Source organism: Saccostrea cucullata, unplaced genomic scaffold, assembly GCF_032062105.1.
Source record: "Saccostrea cucullata isolate Sc308-1 unplaced genomic scaffold, CSIRO_AGI_Scuc_v1 ctg964, whole genome shotgun sequence".
Taxonomy (NCBI): domain Eukaryota; kingdom Metazoa; phylum Mollusca; class Bivalvia; order Ostreida; family Ostreidae; genus Saccostrea; species Saccostrea cuccullata.
This window is the reverse complement of record NW_026940308.1, coordinates 86,462-104,874: the sequence shown is the minus strand read 5'-3', so window position 1 is coordinate 104,874 and position 18,413 is coordinate 86,462. Positions and strand designations below refer to the sequence as shown.

Genomic DNA, 18,413 nt, shown 5'->3' with positions numbered 1-18,413 from the left:
AGAAAAGAAAGTAAACAGGACTTTTAAATGACCCATATTAGTTTAATCGTAGCCACTGTGAGATCTTTTCGTCCCCAAAACACATGAAAACAATCAAAGGAAGATTTTACAATGTCAGATATGCCATGGGAAATGATATTTCTCAGTGTCTTTCGGGTATCCCTAAAGATAACTATGCTGGGGATTTCTGTTCATGGATTCAAAGACTCGAGACACATGAAACTGATAACAGGGAATGCCTTTAGGGATTGAAACTATTAAGAATATGTATTACGTACTTTTTCTTACTTTTAGGTGACATGTTGCATTATTTATTGAACGACCCTCGTACATTGTACCTGTCAACAATTTGGTTACTTTACAGCATCGGTGTGTATTTTTGTCTGATTCATATTTATTTTCCAACAAATAATTTATGATGGCTTTTGAAATACCCTTCCACATTTTATTAAATATCCATTAAACATTATTAATTTTAATAAGGATGGTTACAGGTGATTTTCATTACCTTATGAAAAAGAGATTTGGAGTCATAAAAATAAAAACAGATAGCTATAAAATAATAAACAATACTAAACTTCCGAATATTACAGGAACACACCGTAAATCTGGAAATTTTTGCTGTAGATAAATTTGCGAGTTCATTGCATTCGCAAAAATATTTTCCTTATAAATAAATTACCAATAAGAAAATGTAAACAAAGCAGTAGTCATTCGCGAAATTTTGAAACGTAAAAATGTATGAACAGCATTTTGACCCGAATTTGCAAAATTAAATCCACGTAAAAATTTATGTAGAATAACTAATTAAAAAAATTATCCAAATCAGATAAATTTTGACCACAATTACGGACCAAAAATTAATAATGAAATATAGAGTAAAAATAATTTAAAAATTGAACTACTGGACCAGAAAAACTGAAACTAATCATAAATTAGTAGACCGGTCACGTTAGCCTAGTGGTAGAGCGTTCGCTTCGTCATCGGGAGGCCTGGGTTCGATTCTCGTTCACGACGCCGCGTCAAATCTAAGACGTAAACATAGGTAGTGACTGTTCCTTCGGCAAGCGCTCGACACTAGAAGTGAAAGTCACGGGTCTTTCGGATATGACCTTTAAAACGTAGGTCCCGTGTCACGGTAGGCGCTGGCACGTTAAATAACCCTCACTGCTAAAAAGCCTTGAGTGCCGAGTATTAGATTTAAATTTGAAGTCCATATGACGTTTCCATATGAGTGAAAAACTCGAGAGAGGGACAATAAACAATCAATCAATCCTAAATTTGTATAATTTGTTAATTTTGCAAATCGTGCCCACTGGTTGTAGGGTGGAGCCATAATAAATAAAAAGTTTTAACATTGATAAAAAAGGAAAGAGGGTGTGTGTGGTTGGGGGTTGGGGGTAAGTGGTTGAGGTCACAATAGTTTATGGAATCAACATTTGACATAGAAAGTATGTTTGACAAGTGTAGGGCCACTAGAATGATTACATAGATAAAGTCTTTAAATCTCCTCTACTCATTAAAAAGACAGATAAATAATGTCAATGAATCTTAACAATGTGGAAGCATCCTCTGGTAGTGTAAATTCATGATTGCTCAATGCTCGTGTAATGTTTGTGTAAGGTAGGGGTCACAAAAGACTATCAATTTTTTACATAAAACTACATGTACATATTTGAAAAAATGATGCATATCAGCAGTGTCAAATTGCTGTCCATGAGCCACATGCATATGTTTTTTCATGATTTTTAAAAAATTCTATTATGAAAGTGGTTTTTGTATTAGTCATTGACCATATAACGCTACAAATTCCGTTTTACAAAACATGGGCAATTTACGGCCAAAGACTTTTGGTGCGCTGTTTGGGAGAATTTCTCCATTCTCTAAATTTGGTAAATCATATACCTTTCACCCTCTTCCAGACAGATTATGAATCCATTTTGTATATTTAATCCTCCTCTCAACCCTTTCTTATCACCTTCGCAGGCGATAAACTGGCTTGCTTTGAATTGTCTGAGAAATTTCTAATTCAAGTAAGTTTATCGCTTGTAGAGACAAATATGAAGGGGTGGGTTGTATAAAATATACAGATTTACTACAAAATGTGTCTGGGTTTATAGGCTGATGGGTAGAAGATTTACCAAAGTTGAAAAGTGGAGAAATTCTCCCAAAACAGTGCGCATAAAATATTGTCCCGGAAATTGCACAGTTTGTGCATAAAGGGATCTGTAGCATTATGGTCAAAGATTAATATATACAATACCGACTAGACGCAACCTGACACCCAAGCTGTCCCAGAAAGCAGTCCCCGGGGCTACTTGGGAACACTCTGGGACTGCTCTAAAACTAGACCCAGCGGTCCCAGCTATCCCTGTGACTGCTTTCAGGACTGCTTTGTTCACTCATGTAGGGAAAAGGTACAGAATGACATGATAGCTCCGCCCTCTTTTGTATTCTGAATTTGCAGGCTCGTTATTTTTTGTTTACTTGCAGCAGAGATGAGTTTAAATTGTTGAAAAGGCAAGGATTTCTTACAATCTTTTCATAAGTAGAGATTATTATAGTAAATTAATATTTCCAGGGACTGTGTAGTTAAGAATAAATTTTACAAGAAATAAAGTTGTAAAGGACATACGCAAGGTACTTTACCGACTGATAATTTTTCCAAAATATTCTAAATTTCAACTTAATAATACCATTACACGTTCTTAGATAAAAAAAAAATAGGCATGCATAACCAGGGGTTTTAAAAAGATACCAAATTGTGAAAATGTTTGCATTATTCAATGAAAAATGTACGAAAAATACGAAACTAAAATACGATCCATATATAGACATGAAAAGTATTACACACAGGTTCTTCATAAAGTGGAACTCTTCAACTCCAGGGAAAAACCCAATAAACTTCAAACTACGTTGCGTATGTCCTTAAATAAGGAAGTCAGGAGAAAATTGTTATCCCTTGAAATATGTACTCAAAATAGGCATTGGCACTATTTAAAAACAATAATTACTGTTAGATATAAGATTTTTAATCGAAAAAGCTACACGTTTTAAAAGTACCACGCTAAAAAAAGTGTATTCCATGTATCCATGTATCCCACAAATAAAACCTAACAATCAATTAAATTATTGACAAACAAGTTGATAAAACAAGAATATCAGTAGTCTCGTTTAAAATCATTTCTTAAGTTCAATGGTCGATACAATGGCCTTGTCAGCAATTACAATTTATCATTGAATCAAATTCTTCCTGACGTTTTTCATACTAATTGTTAGTCCATTAATTATACACTGAATTAACGACGGATTTCCCGTTATTTTCTGATCATGACAAGGAACACACGGTGTGGCCGGTGTAACGACGAAAAGTGACCCCCGTAGAATATTGACCGGGGTTCATTTTTCTACGTAGAAATTTGACCCCCTGGTCAATATTCTACGCAGAAAAATGACCTACTTTTCTGTAGAAATTATGGCCTTGGGGTCGTTTTTCTCCGTGTGCATTGTAGAAAAATGACCCCGTAGAATAATGACCCCTTGTCATTTTTTTATGCAAAAACATTCATTCGGGTAGGAATATTTTTCTTAGGCGAATGTATACGGGTAATATCAAGCAGCCTTATGCTTTGAAATGTTAAGAAAGAGGGCGTATAAGGCGTGTACAATCCCCCGCTCTGAGACAAAATGTTTCTCAATTTTCAAAATTCACAGAAATGTTATATTTTTCTAAAATCATGTTCTCAGTAATGTAATCTTCTAAACATTCTATTATTTTATTTTACTGAACGACTTATCATTTGATAATCTTATTTCAAAGTTGACAGTTAAGCATATTTAGTGGAAAATGGGTTTAATAGAGCTATAGAAAACGAATTTTGAACATGAATGGGTCAAGTCTCCATTCTTCGTGAACGCTTAAATGATGAAAATGTAAATGCGACATCTATTTCATTTGTCCAAAAAATGGAATCTGAACCCATTCTATATGAAAATCGAACTTTTCTTAAACAATTTACGCTTCAACAAAACCGTTCATTTAAATCACATTGAAAGACTTTAATAATGCATATACTTCGTAGCGTAGTGGTTAAAGCGGTTGGTCTTAAAAGATAAAAAAAAGCGGTTGGTCTTGGACCAAACCTGCGCTATAGAGAGAGAGTTCGAATCATATGTGAAGCTTTTTCTTTTCTTTTTTTTTTTGTTTTCAAATGTCTTAAAAACATGAGTGAAAGATAAATTATTAATAAATTATTTTAAACAATGAAATACAGAATTTGATGAGAAAAAATGATATTAACCATAAAATTTTGATAAAATACTACTTTTAGAATTGAGAGAAGTCTTTTTTCAGAGCGGTGGATTGTCCTCGCTTGTACGCCTCCATTCTTTCTGAAAGCTTTTAAGCTTAAATAACGAAATCAAAGCTATACAATACCTTATATTAATAATAGAAACCGTTTTATCCACATTAAAGGAACACAATATCTATTAAAATGTTCTAAGTCTATTACATGTAGAGCAAAGATATGCGCATTCATAGAATCGTTTATAACATTTCTACAGTAAGCTTCCATAGTTGTCAATTTTTAAAAAGGTCATTTTCTCGCTGGTGCATGTTAGAAAAGTTTCCATAATTTATTAATTATAAATCTCTTTGATTTTACCCTGAATAAATAATTTGCAAAACTCATAATAAAGTTTTATTTTTCAAAAGTTTAACGTTTTTGACCCGTACTTTTAAAACGGGTGCAAAAAGGGCGCTAGCATAGAAAATTAAATCTTATAATAATATTTGGTTTTCTATTAATGAAGTTTCAAACTTCTCATAAGGTAAAAGCTAAGGGAATGGAATTCATATAGTTAAATTACGTTGCTTTTCTTGCTTCTAGGCTATGTCTTTGGATTTGTAAAATTTTTCAACGTCTATGGTTATCAGAAACTTATCATACCACTTTCGGAACAAAACCTTTGAATGATAAAAAACACCCAAAAATCTAATCATACAATGAACAGTATTTAATATCAAAGATCATAAACCAATACAAAATAGGAGCAGACCAATCACACCTCCTAAACATCAGAGGCGGGATCAGGTGCCATGGAGGAGTGAGCATCCCCTGCCGATCGGTCACACCCGCCGTGTGCTCGTTGTCATGATCGGGAAATAACGGGAAAACCTGTCGTCAATTCAGTGCATAAATAATGGACTAACAATTAATATTAAAAACGTCAGTTAGTATTTCACTCAATGAAAAATTGTATTTGCTGACAAGGTCATTGTATCGACCATAGAACTTACGAAATGATGGCTTTAAACGAGACTGCTGATATTCTTGCTTCATCAACTTGCTTGATTTACCTCGTTTTAGAAATTGTTCATACGTAGAGCATGCTCTTGCATATCGAATCAACTGAGATTTATAAACTCCGTATGCAGGTGATGAAGGTGTATATTGCTGCATAAGTAAGGGAAGTTGATGATAGAAAAGTTAAAGTCATCAAGTTTATCATATAGCTTGGTTGTTAAATTACCATTATTTAACGTATTTTTCAAGTAAAATATCCAAGTATGAAACAGATGTGTCAGTCTCTATAGTATCTTTTATCTCAAGCTAACCAGGATATATCGTATCGACGTAGGAATGGAAATTGCCATAGTTAATTGACAATACGTCGTCGGTATTATCTAAATGTTAAGTTTAAGGCCACAACAAGTGTTTTCTTTTATTCACGTATAAGACGTTGCACAGATTCTGCTTAATATGAATACAAAATAGGTCTGCTTAGAACGGAGCGCAATTGGTACCCATGGGAATTCCAATAGATTGTTGGAAGACCTGGTCTCCAAAAAAAAACACATAGATATTGTCAATCAGAAACTCAAGCATCTTTTTGATGTCAACTTCAAAGGACGTGTGTGTGCAATCATAATGTGTTTTAACAAAATAATTTTGCAAATGACCAATGGCCAGGTAAGTAAATTTACGAGTTCCATTTTTATTAAAAAAAAAACCAGTTGTCAATGATATCAAAAAGCCTGGGCTTTAATTTATCACGGGGTATGGTTGTGTATAAACTTGAAAAAGCGAAATTTGTTAAGCTGTTGATTTTAGAAAAATCTTTTGATTTCAAATTGTCCAAAAGTTCTTTGGAATTTTTGAGTATCCACATCTGATTATCACTACTTCTTACATATATTGTTGTAGAGTACTCTTGAAGTTTTTCATTGGGATTCTGCACGCCAAAAATAAGTCCATACCAGGTACATTGATTGTGATGCTACTATTAAGATATGCATTCAATTAAATATATGTTGGAAAGGATTAAAGAACATAAAAATCCCCCTACTTACATTTGAAAGTATGGAAAAAATATCCGGAGACACAGATATAAGGTTGTATAGTATAAAAAAGCAGGGGGTCAATTTTCTATAGGGTCATTTTTCAACGTGTGTGGAGTCGGAGAATTAATGGTCTGGAATGTTTTTCTACAGTCGTAAAATGACCCTATTTGTCGTAGAATATTGACCCGGGGTCATTTTTCTACGTAGAAAAATGACCCCTGGTCAATATTCTACGGGGGTCACTTTTCGTCGTTACACCGGTCAGCAGGGGATGCTCACTCCTCCATGTCACCTGATCCCACCTCTAATGTTTGGGAGGTCCGTGTTTGCTCTGCACCTATTTTGTATTGTTTTATGGACTTTGAGTTTGAATACAGTTCGTTATCTTCATATTCTTCCTTAAATTACTATGAAATAAAATTATGCTATCATCCTTCCGGAACATAAACAATGTGAATAATCATCGAGGAATTTATCAAGGAATTACCGGTAGTTTTTAATTTATAAACAAGTTATTAAAAGAGTATATCTATTTTAAAAGTAAACTGTTGAAAATACCGGGAATTGTTATTTATATTTTTTGTTTTGCTTGTGTTTTCCTGGCCGATTAATGATTATAAATGGTATCAACGCCCCCCGTTTCAATCGCCTTTGGATAGAAAATCAATGCATGTTAGTTGGGTATACGTATCAGCGTTACACATCATTGAACATGCTGGTCAATAATGACGCTTATTTCAATCTATGTAATGCAAAAAAAGATACATGAAATGAGAATAAATTTCGTTCAGGATTAATTACCGTATAAGTGGAAATTTTAGCGAGACGCAAATTTAGCGATTTTTCCGTAAAAAATGGTAATTTATTTTTAGCGAGAGGTAGTTTTAGCGATTTTAAAATGCTTACTTAAGAAGCTATTACAAATGAAATGCAATTAATTTTTAGCGATACTTAATTTTAGCGATCTCAGGACCCTCGCTAATAATGCCAAAATTAAATCCTCGCTAAAAATTCTACTTATACGGTAATTTTTAACATAATCGGGGGGTCCCATTCTGCTGATTTACAGATGTACACTCTAACATGTAAAAAGTAAACTTTTTAAAAAAATGAGTATGATAGAGCTAGAGAAATTAATTAGAGATGAGTAGATTGACATTTCAGTAAAAAATAATCATGACTGAAAAGTAACTCTGGGCAAAATTAACAAAAAAGTTTTTGAAAGCCCCAATAATTAAGAAAATTCTTTAGAGTATCCCGATGATACAGAAATTGGCCATATAATGACAAGATCTATTTAAAATTAATTCTGGTGGAAAATAATGAACTCACGTTTAATTTTCTGTATAAAAAATAAATATGGGACCAGTATCAATCACAGAAAATAAAGAAATTGAATTATTAATAGACCAGATAAATGTGATTAAATACTCAAGACACGTTAAGTGAAATTCATACATGTAGATGTGAAAGCCCTCTCCTTCTTTAAATATATTATAATTTCAATTTGTTTCTATATGTATTCCTATATGTTTCCTGGCCTACTACCCAGAATCGATTTCTACTGCCTTTTATGGTTCCATTGTCTACTGGAAATCTCATTTATAAGCTAAAACCGCCCATTTATAAACTCCGCCCACTTGGACTGATGGGACTGCTTTCTGGGACTTCTATGGGACTGTTTTGTGTCAGGTTTGATCTGGTAGGTGCCGTGAAACCATTAACGCTACAGTTCTGCAGCTAGGGAGTGATTGATATGTGCGCAAAACTGTTTACATTTAATATTCAAAAAGACATTTTTTTATCCCAAGCTGAGTACATATGTATTGTAATAAGTAGTTACAACCAAAACATATTAAAATACATAATTTTTTAGGCATGTGGTTTGATCACTACAGTTGCATTGATAATAGAGACGTCCCTTACCTGCTTACTTTCATATCCCCGGATCCACAAACCAACTAATAACAGGTTCCTCAACGTGCTTGGAGTCCCTTCTTTATTCATTATGCCTCCAAAAAATTTAACACCTGAAGAGAAAAGTGTTCCAGAATCTGCCTAGTACTGAGAAAGTTTCCTCCAGTTACATATGTGGAAAAAATTATCAATGGATCCGAGAATAAATGACAAAATTTTTGTTAAAATACTTATTTCCTTAGGTTGTCCATCCTCTTTTATATGAAAGGTCAAGGTAGGCTAAGACTGCTTATTTTCTTGCGGGTAATCCTTTTCTACTATTAGGGCTTTAATTTAATATCAGAGTATTATGAATTAAATGGACATTAAAGGGTAGAGAATTTGGTCCTATTATAGATGGAAATCCTCAAAGCAAGAATCAGTTTAAGTTCTTAACTACAAACTTTCAGAATTTTAACAATGTTCTCATTCTTACATCAAATAAGGGGCAAGATTCAGCCGTTACCCTACCTTGTCCTATGCAGTATGAAAGTACATTTATAGCTCTCCGAGGGAGGAAACTATTTCCCGAGGAACGATTTATTTGAATAATCACAAAATCTTGTGGTTCAAAAGATTGAAAGAAAATACACACATTTTACTGATGACAATAAAACAAGAATTTACTGCCGTTGAGTAGAATTATCGTTGTCTTTATTTTGTTACAAATCAAACGTGATGTTGACATCGTATGTCGAAATGTTTTGACATTATACATGTAGTTACATAAAGATTGAAAAATAATTCAAAAAAGGGACAAAAAATAAAGAGCCTTGTTATATATTTTTGAGTTGACGTTTCCAACTTTAAAGTTAAAAATTCCAACTTTAAAGGTGGAAACTCTAACTTAAATTTTGGATTTTCCAACTTTAATCTTGGTTTAGCTAATTTTAAAGTTGGTAGTTGAAGCTTTATTTATGTTTTCCCATCTTTGTTTTATGCGCTTTATTCAGATACTTTGTAGTTAAACTATGTAAAGGTTGAAGTTAAAACACTGTCCATTCTGCGAGAAGAAAGAACTGTCGGAGGACCCTTAGGCCCGACTTCCCTTTCAGAAACCAAAGAATATATAAAAAGAGGAAGTCTACCCAAGTAGAAAGTCTCATTTAAAACCAAGTTTTGATCTAGAATGATACTTTCCTCTTAAGCAAGTTCGCTAAATTAAATTCATAAGGAAGAAGAGGATATAATTTGTAGTTTTTAAGCATTAATTATTTCATAAACAAGAGGTGTGAACATTTTGAAATTGATTTATAGTTTATATTACAGAAGATTTATTAAGTTTTGTTGAAAGAGCTGAAAGGTTTCAGGGATAACGACCGGAGACAAAAGTTTTTTTTTTAGAGAATAACAGGCAGGCAGTCGAACGGACGGACAAGCACACAATCAGATCCAAATAAAATCCACCACCTTCTGAATAATGAAGAACTGACAAATACCTTGGTGTCATGCCAAGACCCCTAAATGACTTGCATGCCCCAAAACCAATTTTTTGACGTGCAATGCGTCCATTATTGAAGTTGGTGTCGACTGATGATGGCCCCAAGAGGTTGCACCAGAAGCAAAGATCAACCAATATAACAGCAATTAACATTCATATAGCCTAGTATTCATTCGGTGCCTTGGTGTCGATACCTAGTCCACCCAATATCTGGTTGTCCCAATTTTGTACAACAATCTTAGAATTGCCGTGTGCGGTGCTTTCGTAATGCCGTTTTATGTTTGTTTATCTATTTGCAAAATATTTTTACCAGAAAAATCTATTATTTTTACAGTTGTATAATTTATTTACAAAATTATCAAAAGGAACCACCTGCAGATATCATTCTGATTGCTTTTGCACGCTCTTCAATGATCAAAATCTGCATACAGTGGAATATTTTTTTTAATTAGATCAAGCATAAAGAACACAAATGCAAAGGAAAAAATAGAAATTTATCCCTCCAAAAAATTTAGGCATGATTTTCATTTTAACTATGAAATGTTTACACTTAAATTAACATTGTAGTTATTTATCAGTGAAGACAGTTAAATGCTTCATTTGTTGCTAAAGTACCATTCTTATATTTCATATACATGTGCATCATAAACATCTTTTAAAAAGTAAAATATTAAATTTCTTGGATGGTGCGTTAGGAATTTTGTCTAGTGCATGTATGTATCCCTGCCTGCAGAGAATTGAGGCTCAACGTTGATACTCCTGTTCTAAAGCCAGTCAGGTGGAAGAATGATCGATATAATTATACAAATCGGAACCTCCTTTAATACGCTAATAACGATTCAAAACCTGCTGCTGACTGACGTTTTTCATACTAATTGTTAGTGTATTATTTATTCACTGAATTAACGACGTATTTTTCCGTTATTTCCCGATCATGACAAGGCGCACATGGCGGGTAAGACCACTCAGCAGGGGATGTTCACTCCTCCACTGCACCAGATCCCACCTCTGATGTTTCGGAGGTCCGTGTTCCCTATTTTGTATTGTTTTATGGACTTTGATAGTGAATACTATTCGTTATCTCCATATCCTTCTTGCAGTCAAGGATTCTCTTACTTACCTATAGGCTCTATCAAAGAAAATGATAATCAGTTTAAATTCGGTTCATTCCACGAATTCACAGAATCATAAATCGAGATTGGGAAATGTGATATAGGGTAGTCTTCTTTAAAAGACCAACGCTCATCTATTATAATTTTGCTTGGTCTTATAGAATTGCATTTCCAGAAATATGACTGTACACCTATGTTTTATACGAAGAATTTACATTAATTTTTTTTAATGACGTTTATAATTTACATAAATAATGATGAACAAAAAAACTGTTTAAATATTTTGACAAAATAAAAATTTGCAAACAAAATATATTATTATTGGTCTGGTCCTGGGAATATAACAAAATCATAGAGTCGAGAAGCACCACTACTGGAAATTGTACTGAGTTTAGCCAAAGGAATTCCAAAGGTACTCACTCGTGCAGTCTTGTATGAAAATACACATTTCCGGTTTTTAAAATTTGTTTTTTTATAAAAACTTCCTCATGAAATTCTAAAAATTGCGATTTTTTTCATTTATGTACACACGTTACTGGTGAAAGGTTCAGATTTAGAATATGCTCGGCATTTAGAGACATTATGGTACATATAAGTTCCACAAGGGTCTGTCTTAGGTCCTAAGCTCTACTGCATGTTTTCAAAACCTATTGGTGAGATCTGTCGCAGACATGGAATGTCCTTTCATAGCTACGCTGATGATACTCAAGTATATATGATCATCAAACCAACAGCGACCTGGGATGCCGTAGCGGCACGGCTAGAAAAATGCATGTCAGATATTAGTGCATGGATGAAAACTAACTTGCTTAAATTAAATCAAGACAAAACGGAACTTATTATCTTTACACCAAAAACAGATCCCGAGATTTTGCAAATTAAAATTTGAATTTTGATGGTCAAATCATAAATGTATCGTCCTGTGTTAGAAATTAAGGTGTATGTTTTGATTGGTCACTAAGTATGGACGACCAGATAAGTTGTATTTCTAAACAATGCTTCTATCAGCTGCGTAATATCGGTCGAATACGTAAATATATTACAGAAAGTGCCTGCAAAACCTTAGTGTGCTCACTCGTCACCTCTAGATTGGATAATGGCAATGCATTGCTATACGGGTTGAGCTCGAGCTCCCTATCAATACTACAAAGAATTCATAATACTGCGGCGAAAATAATAACCAGGACCAAGAAACAAGCTCACATCACCCCAGATCTGATTTCTTTGCATTGGTTGCGAGTTCCACATTTCGTTGTGTCAATTTATTCTGAGACCATTACACTTTACGATGGAATGAATAAAGACTAACCATTTGTTTCCATACTTCCAAGGACGTGTAAAATTCCTAACACCAAATAAATCTATAATTCTAGTTTGACACGTCTGTAAAACTGTGTCGAACTTAAGAAAAAAATTATTATGTTATGGTAAAAAAGCAAAATAATTCCTAGAAGTACAAGTGTTCAATAAATGATGTCCTCGGTGCTCAGAAAGAAGCAAAAGACGCTTTTCAATGATTTTCTCTTCATGATTTTACTAAATAATCTCTTTTAAGTAAAGTACATGTCCGTAGCATTTTTTATTTTTATCCAATTTCTGATCGTTTGTAGAACTCATTTTTGGGTATACCCTTAGTCTACTGGAAAATGGCAGATCCAATGATTTCCCGAACTTGTTTCTTCCTTCTGAAAGTTGTTTTTTTTTTCAAGTTTGGAAATAGAAACAAGTCAAACGGTCAAAGAACTGGTGAATATTGTTAATGTGAAAAAATATTAAATTTCTGTTTATCCCGAAAACCCCTTAACTCTTCAGGGCATGCAGGTTTGAACACTGTCTTGAAGAAATTCAATGTAGTGGATTCTTGATTATGGGTCCTTCCTCTAATAAACCTTTTTGTTTTGTTTTTTTGGCCAAAAAAGTGCTTTCTAGACTCCTCAAGAAATAAAACTGTCTCTCCGAATACGATTTTGAACAACAATACCACTAATGTTTAAGAAAATTACATATAAATCTTTGTGCTCTTGCATACCTGAGCACTTGTCAGACATTCGTCGTCTTTATCAAGTACATCTTATGGTAAATTTTGTTTTTAGGTTTTTAAGTAATAGATTCATGTTTCAATATCTGTTTGAAAATAAAATAAACGTGGATAACTACAATTACTGATATTTTAAAATAATTGTTTAGACTTTCGTAAACACTGTCGTTTTCACTCATTTTTCAAAATATAGGGTGACCTTTAAGTACTAAGCTTTTTTACCGTCAAACGTTTCTTAAATATAGTGTAAACTACCCCCATGTGATGTCTATCAAATTTGCTATGTGTCTTAAAGTCAATCATACATCATCAAATATTTTTTGTTGAAATTTGGCGAACAGTACATAAGTTGTTATAATTTTGTTGGCAAGGAGGGTACCCATTTTTGATGCCCATTATATAATTTTTTATCATTGAAATCAACCTGCTCTTTTGTCAATAAAACAGGCATTACTTGCTGTAAATGTCACATATTTCAGTAAATATTTCTTTGGGATTTTTAACAAGTTTTACGGCAGCTTTAATGAACTTCACTGCTTTTATTTTCACTCTAGTTTACTGATTATTTACCATACATTTATAATGCAGTGTCTCGAAAAGCCCTTGTTTCCCAGCTTCTCACGATGAAACTATGTGATGAAAAGTGGTCACATAAACTGTTATAAATTCATGAAAGATTCAATAATGAGAGAAAGTCAAGTTTAATGTCATATGATATCTGTAATGTATGTCATATAGTTCAGGACATATTTATTGAACAGCCCTCGTATATAATTTTCCCTATGTTCTTTCTTTTCTTACATCGACCAACAGCCACTAGCCATAGACAATTTTATTTGTTAAGATGTTAATAATTTGATTCTTAATTCTTGACAGACAAATTTTGTTTGCTCTTAATATTTTTAAATTTCCCAAATTTCATGTTAACTTTGCTCTTAAAATATAGAGACATGTATCTATTGCTGAGCAAACTGTGTCGACAAACGTAGGCCAAAGATATACGTTTGTTTACACCAAATATAAAATCTCGATTTATCAGAAACCCACGGCGCATCATTTATTTACATTGATATTTCAATTGTAAGACATCTCAATGACTTGAAAATGATGATAAACATATAAAGACAGGACATGTCTCATAAGGATTTCAACACACAAATCCAAACACATTTTTGTTCCCTTTAGTTTTTAGTTTTTGTTCCATTTAGCATGACAAAATAAATAAATTAAAAAAAAAGCTTTATTGATTTTTGAAATTATTTTTTGCTTTTTTTATACCAGTGTTAATTTCTAAAATGAATTCCAAGGAGGTTCCAATAACTTTAAACTTTGACACTTATGCTCTACAAGTAATGAGATGTCGTAAACGTCTCCAGCGCCAGTGAGAGCTTCCCATGAAGTCTTGCTTCAGAGTTGCAGCCATCATACTAGGGGGTGTCTGTAGAGCCTACTTCCCTTCCAGGTACCAGGGAATGTAAAATGATGAAGTCTACCCAAGGGGAAAATCTCATTTAGAGGCATGATTTGATCTACGCTGATACATGTACTATCCTTTTAAAGTCCCGTAAATTAAATTAATAAGAAAGAAGTCATAAATTTTATTTCAAATTTTTTGTACTTTATTTTATTTATTGCACAAAAGGCGTGCCTATTGTGTGATTACTTTATATTTTACATTACAGAAGAATTATAAAGTTCTGTGGAAAGAGCTCGAAGGTTTTAGAGATAACGACAAGAAACAAAAGTATAATGGGGATATCAAAAGATACAACTACTGGAGTGTATGTCTCCATGCGGGGAAATGGGACTTAAGGGTGATATTTTTGGTTTGTGTTTTACAACACCTATAATTACTCCTGGATTGGTACCGGTAGAACTAGACTCACTACTAGTCCTGAAATGTATAAATACATTACGTTAAACCCACGCTTTTCAAAAACCAAAGTATAGAAACTATAAAATAAAAAGGATAAAAGTATGAAAGACAAGCTTACTTCGAATGCTACCAATGTTTATATTCATAGTAGAAACCAAATGCATTTGTTCCATTTTCGTAGTAACATCGTCCGATTGCATCTATAATACAAGAATATTTTCCTACATTGTAAACTATATCTTTGCTGATTAAAGAAATAAGCTCAGAATATCAGCCGATTCAATCGCAAACTATATCGAAATTTCTGTAAACTGAATGTAATAAAGTCCTTTACCAACCTTTTGTGTTCAAAAGGAGAACAATTATTATCAGTAGAAAGTTCTTATCCATGATGGGGTAATCAAACATCTGTGAAGGTACATGTATTACTTTTAGCTTTATATAAGCTGCATGAATCATGGGTTAAAACTTATTTCCTTATTAAATTAAAACCGAATTTCTCAGTTTAATCCTCAAAATATGCAATGTCAATAAAAAGGAAAAAATAAACTGAATTTAACAGTTGTATTTTTAATAGTATATGAAGTAATCTATTGTATTTAACAATCATCAGGACACTAGATATAATTATTACTTTTACATGTCATTGAATACTTCCTCACTGGAATTTTATAAATTCAATAGAAGATCATTAAACTTTGTAAGTTAGGAGGAAATTACAATAATAAGGAAGTGACAAAATTGCGCAGTAACGTGAAAAAAATGCCAATAGCAACGATGGAAAGTAAGAAATATATTTCTTCCTTTGAAGCAAAGATAATTTAAATCAAATTGTTAAATCAAATTGTTCATTTATATTAATCTACAAGTTCAACGTATTTTATATCACCCGCTGACCGGATATCCTTCTTTTTGTATAAATAACACCTCTTACATTTATTTATGCAAGATTGTTATATCAAACGAATATTTATCAAGGTTATGTGCTAAAAGACGGATTTTGTTAAAAAAAAAGTAAGAGTTGAGAATTCGAGATTAAATATATTGAATGATTGATATTGTTGAACGCATATTCGGCAATTTTTCAGTAATGTTTCAGCGGGATATCAAATTGAAAAATGCTGCAGTGCTACATAAATTATTCTCAAAGTATACAATTACGCATTTAATGCCTACAGAAAGGCACTAATTGTCATATTTTTGGTGGTCTCTCAGATATCTCTAATGACATTTTATTCTTCCTTAATTTCTGCTGCTTACATGAACGATGTATATCTTACTTTTTATCATATTTATATTTGTAATAAATATATGTTCATCTATTTTAGCAATCAAAACATTTGATTATGTACGTAATTTCCAAAAAAAAAGAACATCTACTAGTTATTGCTGGATCCTGCCTCCATTCAAATGAAAAAGAACATTATATTATGACAACTTATTCTCCAAAAGGAGCATAAACCCATTTTTGTTGGTGAAATCGAATTGGAGGTAGCTGATAAGTATCGTGGAGCCTGGCGATGTATATGGTCGATTGGTTGTATGTTGTTTAACATCCTGTATAAGTATATTTAATTCATGTACAGATGTCACTGTATACGGGTGTAGAGCTTCAAATTTAGATTATGCTCATCAGTTAGAGCCATTATGGTACACAGAAGTATTACAACTTAAACTACCTTTTAGAGCCTTTTGATTTTTTTTAGAAGATGAGTACATTAGTTCTTGTAACAGTTGTTCAATACAGAATGAGCTGGCTTTGTCTCTGGGATATAAGACTTAACACATTAATAATCTATAATTTAAAAAATATCAATATTTTGTTGAAGCATAAAAACATATTTGCATACTCAAATAATTAATAGAATCAAAGGGCGCTGATTTTTGTTTCTCCTTGATATCTTGAAGTCGTTTAAAAACGGGATCTGGAAGGATTTGTTTTATAGGGTTTAGATTGGTTTTACAAGCCGTAATACAATTCATGACTGTTGGTCTTAGGTCACTCGAATGCAGCTTACCAATTATTTCGTGTGACCAAAACCCGATTTCCAAGAATTTTTGACATGTGGCATATGTGCCAAGCCATTCAACTGGTGCTATAACTCATTATCCTTCTGCTACTTGAAAAGGTAACCCTAATTCACTTGAAAATGAGTGCTGCTTTCATCAAATTCATGCACTGTTTTGCTTGATAAAACATTTTAGGAGAGTTTGTGGTTAACCTAGAATTGTAACAATATACACATCTTAAGTTTCTTTAAAGTACAAAAATATAATTGTTAGGTCAATTACCGTTCGGGGCATACGTGGATTTTTCATTATTATGCTAATTAAAAGTACAGGTATATACTTTAATATTATCTACCACTGGTTGTGAAATCTTGCTTTATTGCTGCTTTTAACTATGCCATCAACAACAATCTCCAATATTACAAAAAATATTTAAAATTATGTTTGTTTTACCTTCCTTTATTTATCAAATACATACTAAAACACTTAAATCTACCCATCGGTTAAAAATATTTCAAAGAACAACAAAAATGTGTACCAATAAAGGATAATTCATTGATTGTATGTTGTTTAACGCCCCTCTCGAAAATTTTTCAACAATATGGAGACGCGATCACTTGCCTGTGGAGAGCTACAAATTTTGCCCTATACTCGGCATTGAGCACTGAGGGATCTTTTTTGTGCCAGCGCCTACTGCGACATCGGACCTCGGTTAATACGATCTCATCCGAAGGACCGTCTCCACGTCCCATAGTGGGATTCGACCCCGCGACGTAAGGATTGACTCCTTACTTCACGACTCAAGAGCAGACGCTCTAATCACTGAGCCAAGCGGGCGACCAATAAAGGATAAAATGTCCACTTTAAATATTTGATATTTTACTACTATGTAATGAACACATACTATGAGTATTTTTGTTTTAGTTCGCCTTCATTTTTTTTGTTTAAATTACAACACGAAATTAGTCTGTAAACTGTATTTTTTTTCAAAGCATTCAAATGACACGTTTTCACATTTGATTTAAACTTTAAAACATCAACCGCTCGAGAAATATCGATTTTGTGATCAAAGTACATGTACCACTCATATTATATCCACCACCCAGAAAAAAGTATACATCATGAACATTACACTGCTGCAGTAGATAATACCGTAGAAAATAATTAAAATTTAAACATTTCCAGATTTGAATTAAACACATTTTCAGGTCGACGTTTGACTCATGGCTAATCCAACATTCAGAGCACAATTTGCATCTCACCATTACACTGATGGAATCAATATTTCCTCAAAATTGAATTCAGATAATATATTTCCAGATTTTATTAGAATTTTATTACCTGTATTTTGTCGGGAAAAAAGTACATATTTGGATCAACACTTGGCAAATTATTTCTTTGACTCTAAATTTAGATCAAAATGTCACTGATTTCTTGTATTTTGGTTCCTTAGATTTTGATTCTTTCATATACTCTCTCCATCAAATGAAAATAAAAACTTTTTTGGTATTTGCATCTGGAAACACGGCGGCTTTTCAGCAAATTGCTGTTCATCCCTACCTTACCTAAGACTGTTAAATCTCTAAAAAATGGACTTCTCATTGAATGACAGTCCTTCTACCAGTTTTGTACTT

At 33.0% G+C, this 18,413-nt stretch overlaps 1 long non-coding RNA gene across 1 annotated transcript; it reads right to left on the bottom strand.

Moving 5' to 3' along the window:
* Window positions 1-14,729: 14,729 nt before the first annotated feature.
* Window positions 14,730-15,270, bottom strand: LOC134255087 (uncharacterized). The gene is made up of 3 exons (XR_009989454.1): window positions 15,108-15,270; window positions 14,888-14,969; window positions 14,730-14,787 (listed from the first exon to the last, which is right to left on the bottom strand). It is a non-coding gene; the product is annotated as an uncharacterized LOC134255087 (long non-coding RNA).
* Between the last annotated feature and the right edge of the window lie 3,143 nt (window positions 15,271-18,413).